The sequence below is a fragment of the Chiroxiphia lanceolata genome, chromosome 17 (assembly GCF_009829145.1).
Source record: "Chiroxiphia lanceolata isolate bChiLan1 chromosome 17, bChiLan1.pri, whole genome shotgun sequence".
NCBI classification, from domain to species: Eukaryota; Metazoa; Chordata; class Aves; order Passeriformes; family Pipridae; genus Chiroxiphia; species Chiroxiphia lanceolata.
In genome coordinates this window covers 8218026-8231827 of record NC_045653.1, presented here as the reverse complement: position 1 = coordinate 8231827, position 13802 = coordinate 8218026, and the positions used below count along the sequence as shown (strand labels likewise).

At 40.7% G+C, this 13802-nt stretch overlaps 1 long non-coding RNA gene across 1 annotated transcript in view; it reads left to right on the top strand.

Moving 5' to 3' along the window:
* LOC116795245 overlaps positions 1 to 13802 on the top strand; it is a 59374-nt gene that overhangs the window by 24046 nt on the left and 21526 nt on the right. The window lies entirely within an intron of this gene.

Here is a 13802-nt window from a genome sequence, read left to right as displayed (position 1 = left end):
ATGATGGCTTGGAATTGATACAGTGCCAATACCTGTGACCATTCTGTAAATTCTTATGGATTTGGTTATAATGCTTTGTAGGTTTTCCATAAAACTGCTCCTCATGGCCATGCAGGGCAGTCCTGGTGCCGTGGCAGAGGAGTGTTTACAAGTGTTATACTTGAGAGACTTTGAATTGCCAAACTGATGGGGAGTCTGCTCTACCCCCTGACAAACATTGATCAATAGTGTGACAATTCCTAAACGAATTGGCTCACTGACCCTGCTCATGGTCATCCTCAGGGTGCCCCATTTCAGCCTCCAGCCATCCCCTTTCCTGGTGTAGCGTTCCACAGCACACTCATTCCTGCCCGAGGCCTTAGGCACTGACCCTCTGCTCATTGCCGTCTCCTTCACCGGGTCAGGTCAACACCTGCAGCATTAGAGTACACATGTCTTATTTAAAATGAAACACTTCAGAGACAGCAATATTGAAAAGAGCCCTCTCTCTGACATGTCTCCACATCCACCTTTCTCGAGTCACTCTTCTCCCTGGGTAAATTTAAAGTCCTGTGCAGTGTCAGGTGTTCTGAACAAAGTTAAATCCCTCCTTCAGCTCTCCTGATTGGGAGTGAAATACTGAAATACTCATCTCCTCTTTTGTTGGTATCACCATGCTTTACATATCTCATATGTCTTGGTTTCCTGAAGAAGTCTGTCTTTAACTGTTTGGGAAACAAATACAAATACAATACATGTTCCTGTAACGTTCTTAGAAACTTCTTGTCCCTGAGGGGAGGGATGTGGCTCTAAGGTCTTCCTGTGCTCTCCAATTTCATTTATTTTTTGCAGATATCAAGAAGATACTTCTTTATTCAAGATGCTAATCCGTTCATATGTTTAAAAAAATTTAAAAGAGAGAGAAAATGTAATAGCAAAAAATCAATAGACTCCGTATCACTAATTTTTTTTGGAGTTTTATGAGGTTTATCCCTCTCTAGTATAAATTTTGAATGAATGTCTTCCAACATGTAGGAATTGACAGACAATATGACCTGTTGATTGGTTCTGAAAGTGTCTTGACAAATTGCAGTCTCATAAATATTTTCTGTTTAACTGAAAGCTTATTCTGACCACTGTTCCTTCTGTTACCCCTTTTCAAAATCTTGCACTTATTTTTTAAGTGGTTAAGTGGTTTGTTCTTTTGCAACAAGACACGTTACAGGGCTGTGCTTGACTGTCCTTTGTTATGCCTTTAAAAATTGATATGAACACTGATGTGAGTTAATATATTTGACAATTTCTCCAGATTTAAAAAAAGATTACATGGTATAAGAACAAAATACCATAGCTGTAACCTGAGGTTTTCTTTAAACAACTTTTTAAGTGCTTGTCACTTTATGATCTTTATGGTACCCCTTCTTTTTTCCTGAAAAAGTACATGATGATGCTTCTGAAAATAAGCAACCTTCCAGTGGGTTTAGAGGGGGGAAGAAAAATTAAGAATATCTTCTTTAGCAGATTGCATTTATCAGTTTTCAATCTCTTTTCAAGATGAAAGGTGAAACAGTCTGACTTGACACAAAGAAATAAACCCCATCTTGCCTTTGAACTGTTTGCCAAGGAAGTAATGGGCTTATGGGTTTTACCTGTGCAATACTGAATTTTGCTGAGAACAGCAGCTTTTCACGAAGCTTACAAAAATCTGTGAAATTCAGTTTTATCTTGGCGTAGGGGGGGGAGAGAGAAAGGATTTCTGTTTGAACAAACTGCAGTTCTGAAATGTGTTCTGCAAACACATCATTGTGGTGCACAGCAAACACTGCCCCGTTATTCCAAGTGTTCCTTCAGGCACTCGGTGTCTCCGTGTCTGTCCCCCACAGGTAGACTGAGCACTGTCTGGCTCGTTCCTAAACCATCTTACTTTCTTGTTATGGAAGGCTACTGAGATGTCTTAGAAAGCTTAATATTTTAAATGCTCCTAGACTGGGGTGCTCCATGATTAGCAAACCTGCTGTGATTAGCCCAAGTCTGAAATCTTTGTTCCTTTTCCATTTATGAACTGAAAGGCTTCATACCAGAGGAAAGCACAACAGTATGGATTTATTCAGTTTCCCCAATACATTTCAGAAATCCTGTGAATAAAAAAACTGTCTGTAAACTCTTGGGGTGTGAGAAGCATTCTAACATGTGGTGGCCACATTAGTTTTTCAGACTCAGAAGCAGCACAGTGCAGATTGAAGCTGTACCAAAAGAACATTTATTAAAGCTTCCTTATGATTCTCTTGTCTTCATCGTCCCAGGACTCGTCTTTCTTGCTCACTTGTTATTGGCATTGAGGTTTATGAGAAGAAAGAAGCCTTGAAACAATATTTGACATGAATAATATTTGTTGTAATTTAAGACAGAAAAAACAATTACTGCCTTTCTTTTAGATATAGCTGAAAACTTGTTCTCTGCACTAACCCAGCTTTTCTCTCCCTGCAGACAGTTTGTGAAACAATTGTGCAGACAATAGTTTTTTAAACTGCATATGCACATATTCATGCAAGCAAAGCAGAGAGGAACAAGCAGTATTAATTAAACTTAAATTAATTAAAGGATAGTCTAATGTTTATTTGATTGAAAGTGGAGACTAGTATGGGAACATTGCACAATAAGTCCAAGAAACTCTGCATAAGGACTGGAAAATGTGGAAAAGCATGGGCAGAACACCTTCAAATTTTAATGTTTGACCATCTTCATTGTTCTTCTGGACTCTTTTTTTTATTTGCTGAGCATTCTTTTTAGACACAGTACTGCAGAAAAGGAAGGATTACTTCATGCATCTTTCAAGCAATACTGTTATCCAAACTATCCATGCTATGGCTCCTGTTGTGGTGCAAGTGTTGTGGTGTCTGTGCCAGGTTCACTTTGTGACCAGGTCCAGTCCCAGACTCTACATTGTAACGTGCCAACTTGCCCACTTATTTCCCACCTTGTGAGGTTGCAGTAACATAAAGAACTGCAGAAATCCATTCTATCCCTTCTCTAGTGCCTTTGTATCCCTAGGGAAAAACCCACCCCCTTCTGGGGAAGTAGGATTTGTGGTAAAGCGAAGACTGATGGTTCATTTTGACACATTTTAATCAAAGCAGTTAAGAAGTACTTCTTTTGCTTTGATGCATCTTGTTCTGAGTTAAAGGCATTTGTGCAGATAAGCCCCAGGGTGTGCAGGACCTGGACCTAGAGAGGGTCCAAGTGAACACTGGGCAAAGGCAGGAAAGATTCTGTTCTTTTTCAGTAAGTTTTGAATTAAGTCTCAGTGGAAACTTATATATCCTAGGCATCCCTACACTGGATTTCACTGCTCCTTTATTTCTGTCAAGGGAGCTGAAGGCTGGCAGCATGGAGAGAGCTGCCAGGGGGCCAAGGAAGTGGTTGTAGCCTGTATTCACTTGTGAGATCATGTTTTGGGGCTTGGGGGGGAGCCAAGCTCCAGAAAGATACCAATGAACTCCTACAGAGTGTCAAATACTGCTTGGAGCCCTGAGATCCTGAACATTCCCAAGCCAGAGCCTGGGAGCCCTGGGTTTGTCCAGTGCTGTGTCACTGTCCCAGTGATCTCAGGGGGGGTGTGCAGGCAGTGGTGGCTCTTGGGGGCACCAGCAACAGACACAGGTTACAGCAGGGAGAATTCTGAGTAGGTAGGAGAAAATTCTTCTAGGTGAGAGTGGTCAGTCGCTGGATTAGAGCCTGAGAGAAGCTGTGGACATTTTAGATTTTCATTTGAATTTTCAAAATTTAGCTGGACAAGGTCCTGAACAACCTGATCTTAACTTGAAACTTTCTCTATCTTTTAAGTTAGCTGTGAAATTGGACCAGATGATTTTCAGAGGCGTCCTCTAAAATATTTCTTATTTTATCATTCTACAATGAGCAATTAATGATAAAGCATCTTTAGAAAAGCTTTTTCCTTCTGCTGATCCAGTTCACCATTTGGTCCCACAAATAGCTGTATAAGCACAGACATAAAAAACACTAGTCAGGATGAAAAGAGGGAAAAGTAGTGATCAAAGGAAGCCTCCCAGATAGGCTGTGATGCTGGACACATCCAAAGTGGGAGTGTGTTACCAGGCACTGCTGGCATTTGTTCTTGACTTTTGCTTTGTGCCAAGAGCACCACTACACCACTAACAGTTTGGGGATCACTTTTAATAGACACCATGTGGGAATGGGAGGTCAAACTAAGATCATCCCATGCAGTACTAATTGCTTAAATCTGCTTAATCAGCCAGGGACTGAGAGCTCTGTATGGGAAGTCAAGAATTGTATAACAGATCAGTGCCATGTACAGAGATCAGGGTGATCAGCATCAGAACTCTGAGCTTTGGTCCAAAAAAATCAAAATCTTAATCCTGATTTCTAATAAATGTTTCCTTGTCACAATTCTATCATTCACACCAGTACTTGAATCTTAATTAAAGCACAGCAGCGTGTAATCCTATAGCTCTGTATTTGAAAGACAGACAGAAAAAGTATTGCAGTAATCACATTTGGGAAGGGAAGAAAGCACATATGGAATGCACATGTAGGTAACTATTTGGGGAGGCATCTTGAGATTCGTGCAGAAATAAGGAAATAACTGAAAAAACTGTTGTAAATACTAAAAGCTATCAATTCCCAATATGAATCTTAATTATTTTTTTAAAAGGTAATAAATCAAGGGTGTGTGTTCAATCTTCAGGCCATTCTTGAACTTTAATAAGGTGCAATGCAGGACATGTGGAGTCTTCTTGTAAGTAATAATAAGACTCATTAAAAAGCCTCCACAGTGACTGAAAATCATAGTTTCTGAACTATTCTATTCCAGATATCTTTACTGGTATGCCCATGAGCATAGCAGTGCTGGGATTTTTATCTGCCTGTGCTTTTGTCTGTTATGGGAACAAATGTTTGCATCTGGACAAAGCCTGCTCCACTGGTGTATCTCAGAGAGAAGAGCAGGATTGCTCCTAGCCTTGCTATAAAAAAAAAAAAAAATTTTCCCTTAATTGAAACAGTTTATAGTAATTTTTAAGTGTATGATGGACACTTTTTTTCTTCCTTTTCCCCATTTTTCTCATCCCTCCCATCTTCACAGTTAAAGAAAGGCCAAAAAGAGGGTGGTTTAGAAGAGCAGATGAAGTAGCTGTTTCCTGGGGGTTTTTTTTGAATACTGGCAGTGTCAGGCCTGGGAGCATTACACTTTGGGGTGGAGCAGCTACATTATTGCACTGGGACAGAACTGCTGTGGATTGATAGCTCTTCCTATCATCTGTGCTTTTGGGGTTTGACGTTGCCCCTAAAATTAGCAGTACCAAGGAGGATGCTTAGGAGAATTACAGCTGAAAAATGCAACTAAATGATTATTTATATCCACGTGCTGTCAAAAGTCGATAATTTCTTCTTCCTCCCCCAAACCAGACGGGGAAAAAAATGAGTTGGTAGAAACAGGAGTGACAGAAAGGCAGAGGATGAGAAAGTGTATATTCTCCTCTGTTCCCACTTACAGTCTGTCACCCCTGCACAGCACAGCCACTGAAGCCCCTGGTGCTTTAAGAGGGCAGAGATGGGCTTGGGTGGCTGAAGGAGGAGGTGATGTCCGTAGTAAGTCCCGGGCTCCAAACACAGTTTGCTCTTGGCCGTGGTGGTTTAGTTTCCAGTAATTCAGGCCATGCTCTCGTGGTCAGGCCCAGCCCTCCCGTGTGCGTCCGCGAGTCTTTCCTGCTCACATCTTGTTTATCAGATAGTAAACACCAAAGATTTTCTCAGAGTACGTGTGTGTGTGTGAGTTGGGAGCAACCTGGATGCTCTTGTAAGTCTCATTCCATGTGGGATGATGTGCTTTCTTCCCCTTTCCCAGTTCTGTGTTAGTAGCTAAGCCATGGCTCTCTTTTTTTTTGATATAAAACTGGAATAGAAATGCTGACTTCCTTTGCCGTTCCTTAAAAAGTAAAACTTGTGGATAACTATACTATATAAAAACTGATTTTGTATTCTCCCACCACTGTCTTAGATAAAGAAAGAGGAGAAAACTGAAGGATTTGGGCTTTGGTGATGTACTTTTTGGGAAATGCATGATTTACAGATCTTGCCAGGTTATGGATTTTTTTTTTTTCCTCCTTTATCCTCATCTATTTTGCTTGGTAATTTCCAAGTCTGCACTGAACCTGAACACAGATTTTGGTACTTAATGTGTAAAGGCTGTAAGCAATTTCAGCTACTTCATTTCAGAGGAATTCTTTCAGAAGGGTCATCTCACTCCCCCTGAATGACAGATGTGTATTTGTTTTATCAAGAGTGCTTATAAACACAGGCCCTCCCTTCCAGTTAGGGTTACTCAGGAAATTAGTTAATTAGTGATGTCTAGATCTTACTACATTCAGTGAAAACACTGGAAGGGTCTGTGCCTGGCCTTAGAAATTGTTATTTAAGATTTAGGGAACTACTTATGGTAGATACAGGCTGGTATTTCCTGTAGTGGGAAAGATTATTTCATGGAAATCGCCAATAATTGCCTAAACAGCAGGAATAGAAGTTATTGATAGCACTAACACTGACAAGACAAATTACTGTTATGCTCAAGTTCTCTCTTTCTGCTGAGCTCCTCTGTGTAATCCCAGTCCCTGAGGAAGTGCTGCCAGTACAGTGCCACACTTGCTGCGTTCCTGAGGAACCTTTGCAGGCAGAAGGTTCTGCTCTGGAAGCTAAAGAAGCTGTTCAGAACAGCTACTTCCCTTTGTCTTTGTGCACTGCTTTTGCAGATGAGTAATTACACGCTCTTGTTTATCCTTCTGAACATGCCCTTCTCGAGAGCAGCGTTTTTCCCAGGCCGTGTAGTATTTGTGGAGTGTGGCCTTTCCTAACTCCATCCAAGAGAGGCTCTATAAACACACGAGTACTGCAAGCTGAACTTGAATTCTGCAAGATATTACCAAATAAAAATCTGGTAGCAAGATGGGTCCAATCCCGAGAAGGTAGCAAGAGCCTCACAGATAGAGGTGAACAGTGTGTGGGGAAAGAGTTTGGTTTCCAGTTGAACTTGGGGGAGGCATTGCTTGTTTACAGCCTTGGTTTGTTGTTGGTGAAGCAGACATGATGATTATTGACTGCTGTGAATTGCTTTGAGAGCTGTGGATAAACTGTGGGATGTAGGAGTGAGATAATACTGTTCTCCCAGCCTGTGCAGTAGACTCTCTGCAGTTCCCAAGGGAGCTGACCAGGTTCACTCCTGGCAGCATTTCAAAAGTAAACAGCCGTTTCTGCTTCCCTCTGTATATCCTTGTCTGCTAGAAAAGATATTTAACATCAGGTACTGGAGTAGTGCCATTGTTTCCAACAGATGTTGTGATTAGCTTGGAGTACTTTGAGGGGAAGATGTGCTACAAAAACTACTGAGTGAAGACTAAAAGGTTGGCTACGACCGTAACTGAAGATAATTGCCCTTTGATAGAAAAATTAAATACAGTCATCATTTTTGTCCTGTTCTATAGACCAATCTCAAATGGATGAAAAACTCTAAGTTGACAAAAACATTTTAATTAAATACCGATGATAAGGGTGATTTTGGTATTTAACATCCCCTTCCAGCTTTCCAAATTTGTGCTTCAAGAATTACTGCAAAAGCTGGATTTAAAAAAAAAAAAAAAGTCACACATTTTATATTCGTTTCCTTAGGTGAAAAAGATATAGTTGTGGAAGGCAACGCAGCCAGGAATTTGAGCATACCAAAACTTTTTGATATAAGATCAAGATGCAAAATTCCTGAGAAGCTGTTATTACTAGACAGCTACAGACCGTGACCTGCCTAGCAGGTATTATAGCTTAAATCTAACTCATTTTTTATGGTCTTCAGTGCTCTTTGAGGTTTCTTTACATGCAAAAAATGTAACAGAAGGTGTGAAGTGGTATGTAACGATTTGTGAAAGGAAGTTGCACAAGCATTTGGATAGCTGTGCTTCGGACCAATCTCTAAATCAATTAAAGTCCAGATCAGATCATTCATGAATCACGAATCATTTCCATATGAGAACTTTTCCGTGAGTCCGATAAATAAATCTCCGTAATCAAAACTGGGACTGGCACTTGCCTGCAGTGGTGGTGACAGAAGGAAGGGACAATGGAGGAGAGAAATTCAATTATATTCACATGAAACGTTCTTTCAGATGAAACACTTTGGAACAGCAAAGACACCCTGCAGTATTTCTGCTGTTGCTGCCACATAGAGGGATTTTTGTTGTCACACAGAAACTTCATTTAACCCTGTGAGGGGACTTTGTCTTGCAATAATGAAAATACCCCAGTGTAGGTGCTTTACCTGTAGGAAGGTACAGAGCAAAAATGCCGAGACACTGCTGGTCAAACAGTGACAGTGGCATGTTGTATTTATAGGCAATTAAAAGAGTGAAGTCTGGAAAACTGCTGCTTCAACAGAGTTACAGAAAAAAACCTGGCTTGGCTATTTTTTACTGTGTGTCTCAACCATAAATTCCTCCTTTATGTCAACGGAGCTGCTATTTTCCATGAAATCCTAACTGGAATAGATGTGTTTGATTACAGTTTTGAGATGGACTTACTATTTTTAGGAGGCAAGGACTGCATAAAGAGCTGTTTAATTAGGTAATATGTTATACTTTTAGTTTGGCACATTTCTGAAATTCCAAGGATTTTTGGCTTCCCGTAGAAAGCAAACTTCTGCCTTTTAGGCAAATGCTGTGAGCGTTTGAACCTTTCACGCTTTCTTCTGTTTATGACCACTTTTGACAGATTGCTGGATGAGTTAATAATCTTAGATATCCTTAAATGCCTCGTTCAGTGTAAGCAGGTCATCAGGCAACAGAAAGTTCATTTACAAGTTTGTCCTAATGACCCATCCACCAATGTTTGTAATCATTCAAGCAGCTCGCCTCTTTCTGCCAAAATCCTCTGAAAGACCGGGGTTTTCTAGGGTAGGAAAGGAAAGAATTGTATAAATATGAGAGGAATTAACAGGAAAAAAATGGGTACAGTTTGATTTAAAAGTTTCTTTAAAAGAATTAAAACATATAGTCAGACTTCTTTTGATCTGTTTTCATAGAATTAATGTTTTAGTGTTCCTATTGCTGTAATACATAAACTTTGAGAGATGTCACATAGTATTTCCTCTCCTTGATCATATATAAGGCACTTTTTTAGTGATGTTTATTTGAGCAAGGTCTCTCTTTGTCTCTATAGAAGAGATACAGCAGTGGGCAGCAGAATTGGGTTTGTCTGTACAGTTCCAAAACCAAGGTTTTGTATTTGAGAAACTGGAACAAAGACTGGACAATTGCAATACCATTCATATGATGCTGGTAACAGAAAACATGAATAAATAATAGGAATAATGTCTTTCTAATGGGTTTACATCTACAACAGCTGATGATTTAAAAGCACACTTCAAGTGCAAACAACACTTCAAGTAAGGTTGGTAGTTGTTTGATGATGAGGGATTGGGTTAATATGCACATTTGACAGAGAAATTGAAAATTTCCAGAGAAATTTTTCAAGAAAGTTATGTTTTGTACAACATGAAATGTCCCTGTGGCTCTTAGGTGAAAACTATGCTTGATAAACATCTGAAGGCTGCTTTCCAGAGATGAAATCTGCAAACAAAGGAATCTGCAGTAGGAGAGACAGATGAAGCACAAAAAGTGGTGTGCAAACTCTTTACTATTTACAAACAGAAGAACACTTGAAAATAAAAGCTGACTAACTTAGGAACTTTCTGGATGGCTGATGTCCCAATTCATACTGTTAGACAACCCCTTTATGAAAGTGACATTAAAGACTTTAAAAAAAGAAAAAAAAGCCATACCTTTTTCAGGCCAGCTGAGGAGAGACACTCCTATAAAGAATGCTGGCAGCTGTGCAAAAAAAGAGTTGTTGCAAGATTGTAGTGCAGTTCCTCTTGCTGCAGCAGAGTTGACAGATGCTGGAGGCCTCTCAGTTCAGACACTGTAGCTGTGCCATGTCCTTTCTTCACCAGCATTTCTTGAATATCAGGAACAGGGAGTGTGAAGCTCATATTTCTTCCAACAGGCAGTGTTTGTTTTGAAATTGGTGTTTTTCACACAGTGAGACAGGCACAGTAGAAGGAGTTTGGCAACAGACACTACCTTTTGAAATAAATGATAGTGCAGCATGTGTGGAAATAAGGGCTTTGACACCTGTTTATGAAGACAGTGCACGTGACTGGTAAAACGCGTGTACTGGGTTTGCTCTGTGGTGTTTGGGAGAAGACATTTGGAACATCAGGGAAATAAATGAGCCTCGCAGTCAAATGCCCTTCTCAGGAACCCTTTGCTCCTGGTATTCCATGTCCTGGGACAGAGGGCCCAGTGCCCACACTGTCTTCTCTGGAAGGCACATGGTGGAACAGCTTGGCTGGGGCTTCAGAGTGTGCTGCCCTTAAGGACACGTACAAGATCCTTCACAAATTTGTACCTCAGGGATTGGACACAAGCAACTGGGATGTGCATGTCACTATTACTGGTACTGGCAGCGGGTGCAATATTGAGGCATTTCTGAGCAGCTCAGCACAGTGAACTCTGTACAGTAGTTTGCTTTCTGGGATTCTTGCAGGGAAGGTACATTGCCAGTGAGTTGCTTCATGCCCCTTGCTTAGTTTTCTTCGGATTTTCCCCTAAGACTGCAGTTCCTCAGTTTAGACTAATGGTAATAACATGTCAGTGTTCTTCTAACCCTTCTGGTGGAAAGCATTTGAGGGGACTGGGATCAACCAGCCAAAGCAACACATATTGTTTCAGGACAACCAATGTGTGCCTGAATGCACAGGCAGCCATAACGAAAGAAAACAGCTTTTCAGACCTTTTATATGCCCCAGTTCTGTCCTGAATCATCACCAGAACCACTCAGTTCCATGTGTGCCTGCTCCTCTATGTAGTGTTGTGTAGACTTCTTGTTTCACTTAGGCAATAGCTGACCAATTCTTTGCAAATGTTCAAAGAGGTACAGTGGCAGTTTTACCACAAGGCATCGATCCTTCACAAGTTCTCTAGGATGACCAGGAGCCCTTATAACTAAAAATGTTACTTAGAGAGAAAACTTACTTAGACCTGGGTCCATAGGGATCTTAACATGGACATTGGCTTTGGTCTTGCCCTTGTGTTAGTGTTTGCAATAAGAGCAATTTGCCCAAGATCCCATAATGAGGTAGCAGAATCAGAATTCTGATTCAGGGGTTACTGAACTCTAATGCAGGGTTTCCTCCCCTTAAGTCTTCTTTTTTTTCTTCTGTGCTTCTCCAAATACAGAGTGTTCAATCTTTTTGGAACTTTGCTTAAAGAAAGAATGTTAATCAAAGACAAACCTCGGGATCTGGCACAGGTGTTTTGAATGTATTAATTTACGATCAGATTTGTGTAAAGAAAGGTTTTACACTGAAGAATTCAAATGCTTAGGTTCAGTCTGGATCTTAGTTGCAGTGTCTTAAATAAAACACTGAAAATGTGACCCTGAGCTGACCCCTGACTATCCAAATTGACACCAGAAGGGGATGTAAACTGACATCATTGTGAAACCAATGGATTCTTCTTCTGTGATAGATACAGGGAAACAAGGTACAGACTTAAAAAAACATCCCTTTGGGAACTGCATCTTAATGGTATCACAGTTGCATAAGCATATGCATAGTTCCAGGAATCTAATGGAGCCTCTGGGCTTTGATTTTGCATTTGCTTTTCTCTGATTATGTGGTTCACCTCACGCACTAGCCATTCAATATATCTTTTATATTGCTACAATAGTTTGCACATTTATTTTTTAATGACAAAAGGCTCCAACCCTCTTCACATCTGCATGGAAAGTATTTGCATAGCCAAGGACTCACCCCAAAGGCAGCTCATCTCCAGAGCCATATAGATTGCCAGGCCTGGAACACCAAAGGGGAGCACTTGGGACACTGAAGCATTTCCACATTTAGTCAATTCTTTGGGAGGGGGAGAGGAATAATTATAAAAACAAGACAGCTAAATCAAAATGAACTATAAAAATAAAAATTACCAATATTTAACTGATTGCAGTAGGACAAATAATTCCTGGACAGGTATGGCAAAAGTACAATTAATGGAACACATAAATAGTCACTAACTCAAGGGAGAGCTGGTTCACACTCTGTGAAACAGCTTTAGCAGAAATGATCCGTTAATAAATGGGACTTGTTGTCTAATGGAATTTCCATTATAAGCAGTAAAAAGGAAACTCTCACATTCTGTAAGAGTATTTCATTGTTTAACATACTGGCCCTGTAGTGTCTAAATTACCTTGTCCATATAGGACATTTAAAGGAAAAATGGAATCTGAATGTCAAATACTTGTAATCAAGTTGTTGTTAGGGGACTTGAACTTCAACCAATTCCATTTATGTTGCTGGAGACATTTGCAGGAAGTGTGAGCCAAGGTATCCATTTACCAGTGCCTGATGATAGCTCATGGTAAAGGTGTTTAGATACCTAAAATAACACAGAAGTGCAGCAGGAGTTTGCAGACCTACACATCTCCCTGACTTCTGAAAGTGGCCCATTCAGGAAATGACCAGCAACCTGGTCTGTTCTAAAATGGACAAGGATCCTACTGAAATAAAACAAGGGAACTAATCTAGATCTGAGGAGGGATGTTCCATGTGGACACTGGGGCCATACTGGGCTAAGACCCACTAAGAGCCCAAGGCTTCAGGGAGGTGTTACCTGTGGCAGAACAGGAGCTGAGACTTGAACCTCAGCCCAAACCCCTGTTGAAGCCCAGTTGTGCTATCACCATGGATCTGCAGAGATACCTTTGAAGTGCACATCAAGGCACATCTGCCTTCTAAAGCAGTGCTGAAAATCTTGGAAGTCAAACTACTCTTTAAAATGTGCTTTTAAGCAAAGTTTGGAAAGGTACTACTGCAAGGCAAACAGAGAGTGCAATATGCTCTGTTTAACTCGCTCAGCATTTGAAATCTCTCAATCCTGACATTTCTTTGTAGCATAAAGCTCTCCAGGTCAAGTTATATCTTATGCATTGTAAAACTCCAGTAGTGAAAACAAACATTGTTTGCAGAGTCATCTGTTTGCAATTTTGCCTGATTACTCTTCCAATAGATTTCAAGCTGAGGATTGAAAGGTTTAATGTTCATATGGACAGAATTTGTTCCTTTTCTAATTATTAGTTTTAGCTGCATTATTCAGCCTTAGTTATGTTAGCCTGCATTTTGCTTTTATCAAGACACACGATTTTGTCTTCTTAAATCACCTTACATCAAATTGCCATGATTGTCCTCGCCAGTCTGTCACAGCAGAGTTATTTTTGTCCAGCTCTTCTGAAAGCCAGCTCCTAAAAACAGCATCTGAGTATGTGTGAGATGCCAGATGCTGCCAATGGGGGATCAATATAGGGATGACATAACAGGATAAGGATGTACAGAAGAACTCAGCTCCCAGGTTTTGCAAGCATTTTCTGTGTGGGGAGCAGCAGAAGCAACAGAGTGGTGTCCCCAAAAGCAGGCACAGGAACAAGGAGCTAGTTATTTTAATGCCCAGGAAACCAGATGAGCTCTGGAGGAGGACACAGCCCCTTCCACGCTCGTGTCAAAGCCTGAGGCTTTCACGAGGCACAGCCAAGGAGTAAGAGGTGGAGGTGGTGGTGGAGACCTTTGTCTTCATGGCACTCACCCACTCGTGCTGATAAGTTTGCCTGAAGGGCTTTGCTGTAACATAAATCCTGTACTTCCTTCTGGGAACACAGGGAAAAAACCAGGGCACTCTTGCACTCTTTTCTCTCTC